The sequence below is a fragment of the Neomonachus schauinslandi genome, chromosome 13 (assembly GCF_002201575.2).
Source record: "Neomonachus schauinslandi chromosome 13, ASM220157v2, whole genome shotgun sequence".
Classification (NCBI taxonomy): domain Eukaryota; kingdom Metazoa; phylum Chordata; class Mammalia; order Carnivora; family Phocidae; genus Neomonachus; species Neomonachus schauinslandi.
In genome coordinates, this window is record NC_058415.1 from 30,690,812 (window position 1) to 30,695,200 (window position 4,389).

Genomic DNA, 4,389 nt, shown 5'->3' on the forward strand with positions numbered 1-4,389 from the left:
GTAAAATAAAGAATAAAACTTTCTTAATACCCCTAATAACATAGTAAGTTGCAATTTCTAATCAAACACCTATTTCTAGGTTATATTCATTTTGATCTCTTATTTTCCATTTTACTCTGGTATTTTCTTCTGAATATAGGTTACAAATAATCTTTTGTATTAACTCCCGGTTTTAATACCACAAAGTCACCTGTTTTAACTTGACTATATATTTTTTTTTTTTTTTTAAAGATTTTATTTATTTATTTGAGAGAGAGAATGAGAGAGAGAGAGCACATGAGGGGGGGGGGGGTCAGAGGGAGAAGCAGGCTCCCCGCCGAGCAGGGAGCCCGATGTGGGACTCGATCCCGGGACTCCAGGATCATGACCTGAGCCGAAGGCAGTCGCTTAACCAACTGAGCCACCCAGGCGCCCTAACTTGACTATATTTTTATCACTTAGTGTAGGATACACTTTTTAAACTAGTTATACTCCAGTAACTTTGTGAATGAAAAAAGGGGAAGAAAACTAAGAACAAATAATGGAGTCATTCTTTCACTGATCCTCATCCAATTTCAGGAAAATCACTTTCCAAAAGCAGCAATTCTAATAAATCTTTCCATGTCTAAAAAGAAACTGAAACAAAAGGGAAATCATGGGAAACCTGTGATAGTTTACTAGATATTATGTGCTTTTAGTAGCTCAACACTGGTAATACTTGATAATCAAGAGTAAATTAATAGGCTAACATTTAAAAGTGTATACTTTAATAAGCATATAAACAATTAGGTAAGCTTGTGGAGAAGCTGACCAAGATACATATATTAGGAGATACAATTGTCCATCTAAATTTTCTAGATTTTTTTTTTTTTTGCAGAGTATTTATTCAAGTTGTTTACTATATAATTTCTCCTATGCCATTTTGGAAGTCCTTTATTGTAAAGACTAGTCTTTTGTCTGATGACAAACAGCAGCCACACAGTCAGTGATTATTCTGGACCTCCAGGTTGGATAAATTCAATTTCTTCTTTTTTTTTTTTTAAAAAAAGATTTTATTAGTTTATTTGACAGAGAGAGAGACAGCGAGAGAGGGAACACAAGCAGGGGGAGTGGGAGAGGGAGAAGCAGGCTTTCCGCAGAGCAGGGAGCCCGATGCGGGGCTCAATCCCAGGACCCTGGGATCATGACCTGAGCCGAAGGCAGACGCTTAACGACTGAGCCACCCAGGCGCCCCAAATTCAATTTCTTCTTGAGATACAAGTTTCCTTCTGTATTTCTGAGGTAATGTTTTTATTATTCCTGCAGTGTCTGGTGGACCCTGATGCATCAGCAAATCTGGGGATTTACTTCCCTTAGAATGCTGTGAAATTGAAGAAGAGTGAGGCAGTAGCCCTGTGATCTCAAAACTTCTGATACGTTAGGTTTAGGATTGCCTCTTCTGTCAGGGAACCTTATTAATGGAGTATGTGACTTGACTACCTGAACGACCCTGCTGGCAGACGCCATCTTGCTGCCCATCATGACCCCAGCAACAACTACTTTATTTAATGAGAACTTACACTGTGCTAAAGTTTTACATGCATTTTCTTTTTCTTAGCCTTTTTGTGGTGAAATATGACACACATACAGAAAGAGTTTACGAAACAAAAATATGCATCTGAGAGAATTATCACAAAGCAAACACTCGTATAAGCGTTGCCTAAATTAAAAAAGAAATACAACACTGCTAGCACTCAAGAAACTACCCAGTCCCCCCTTCTCACTAACCCCTCATTCCCCATCAAAGGTAGCCTCTACCCTGACATTTAAGGTAATCACTTCCCTGTTCCTTTTGATCATCCATCACCAAATATGCATCTCCAAATTTGAGTTTTGTCTTGCAGCTTGTGAATTTCACACCCAGGGAATCTCACAGTATGTGTTCTTTTGTGTTCAGCTTCTTTTGCTCAATATCACATTTGAGATGCATCCATATTGTTATACGCAGATGAAATTAATTTATCTTCATTGCATGAAAATAAATCCACTTACCCACTCTACTGTTGAATAGCATCTGAGCCAATTCCAGATTATGGTCATTGCAACAATGCTGCTATGAGCATTCTTGCACATATCTCCTGATGCACATGGAATTGCTGGGCTATGGGCCATGCTCATCCTTCACTTCAGTAGACATGTTGAGCTATTTTCCTAAGTGGCTGCATTAATTCACATTCCCACACACTATACTCTCACCAACACCTGGTATTGCCAATCATCCTCTTGCTAGCTGTGCTGGTGAGTGTGTATGGCAGCCCACCATGGTTTTGCTTTGCATTTCCCAATATAGTGAGGTTGAACACCCACCTTCTTCTATGTTCATTGGCCACCTGGGTATCTTCCCCTGAAAAGTGCCTGTTCAGTTCTTTTGCTCATTTTCCCCAAATTCTCTGCTCATCTCATGATTTTCAGGATATTCTGGATGCAAGCCTTCTCTGTCATATTTGAAAAAATAGCTCCTTCAGTGCAAGACCTGACTTCTCATTCTCCCAAGTAATGTACTGAGACAAACTAAGGCTCCAGTTTTAAAGCATACCATGTATATTTTCTCAAGTGATCCTTCCAAAATTCCTATAAGGTAGAATTATTGCCCCTATCCTGAGGGAGAGGAAACTTGTTCTTACAGAAGTTAGCTAACATGTCTAATAAGTGGCAGAACTGAGATTAGTTTTCAGATCTGCCTGACTCCAAAGCCCATGCACTTAATCCCCAGGTTCTACTAATAATGACTTTATATTTATGTCTTGGTCACAGTCCCAGCAAGCAGCACCTGAAAGCCAGGTTTGCAGACTTCTGTTCCTTTGTTAACCACTCTCTGAACCACTATTCCACACAGGATAGACACACATTCACTGTTGCCTGTTAGTTATTAAATATTAACTTAAATAATACTGTGAATTTAATCCTGGGAAAAATCTCAGAAAAGAATTGTTATCAGGCCACACTTGGTAAAAAGTTAGCTCTAGTTAACCTCTTTTACTTTTTTAACAAAGTTTTAACACTTAGTCCCAAGCATGACTGCATGTTCTCCCAATCATAAACATGACAGGGGAAAGATCAATCATGAGAATTCAAGTGACATCTTCTGGCCCCCCACCTGTCCACTCAGCAATGTAGGGTCCCTGCCCTGTGCTGCATTTGGGGGAACTTAACTGAGCGCGTGTGGGCTAAGTTGGGCGGTAGAAGAAACAAGAGTGATGTCAGACTCATGGTGTTTCATCCTATGTTCAATGTATATCAAACACAGGACAGTGGAAAATAGAGGGATAGAAAAGGAATACCTGGCAAATGCCAACCAAAGAAAGCTGAATGGAAATATTAATATTAATATTAGAATAACTGTGATTTCTTTGTTACAGACAGCAAGCATTTCCAACCCCATCTGCCAGCCACATTGCTCAGCTGTGGCACTCACCCAGAGGATGAGTCCTTGCACTCTGATTCATTATGAGAAAGTTTAAGGTTCTTCCCTTCTGCTTCTGGGTAAAGAAGGGCAATGCCTGGCTGTGACCTGGACACTCTCCTAGTGTGAGGCCAAGGAAAGAAGGTTCAGCTTTGACTTGATCATGAGGTGTTGCTATTGATTGTTTTGCACTGAGACTAGCTTCTCTTAAGACCTGGAGCTATTCAGAGCTGTGTTTATGACCAAATCTTCAGAGTCAGATAGAACGTGTGTTTAAAAAGAGGCAACAAGGGCGCCTGGGTGGCTCAGATGGTTAAGCGTCTGCCTTCGGCTCAGGTCATGATCCCAGGGTCCTGGGATCGAGTCCCACATCGGGCTCCCCGCTCAGCGGGGAGCCTGCTTCTCCCTCTGACCCTCTCCCCTCTCATGCTGTTTCTCTCTCGCTCGCTCTCTAAAAAATAAATAAAATCTTAAAAAAAAAAAGAGGTAACAAGCCCAAAATGAAGGAATTTGCCCCCCACCCCCCTCCAGCAAACAGCAAACCAAGACTTAATTATAGTTTCAACCTATCCCAGGAGTGTGACCTTTTAATAGTCAATCTGATATTTCCTCATCGGCACTTGTGAGGTAATCTGCATGATATAAACCCTGCTGTGCCCTTCCTCCCCAAGAATCATCTTGGCCAGAAACAATCCTTATGTTTCTTTTGCTAATAACTTCCTTGCCCCCTCCTCCTTCCTATAAAAAACCTTCCATTTGTACAACTCTTCCAGCATCTTTGTACTTGCTAGATGGAATGCTGCCCAATTCATGAATCACTTAATAAAGCCAATTAGGTCTTCAAATTCACTTGGTTGAATTTTGTTTTTTAACAGTCTTATATCTGGAGGAAGGAGAGGCACTTGTTGGTTGACCTGGAAACAGATGGATCAGCCTGAAGGCTCCACCACTGGTAGAAGGATGATTGA

General features: G+C 40.8%; 1 pseudogene; it reads right to left on the reverse strand.

The window, feature by feature from the left end:
• Positions 1–544: 544 nt before the first annotated feature.
• On the reverse strand, positions 545–1,500 carry LOC110569962 (annotated as a pseudogene).
• Positions 1,501–4,389: the final 2,889 nt, after the last annotated feature.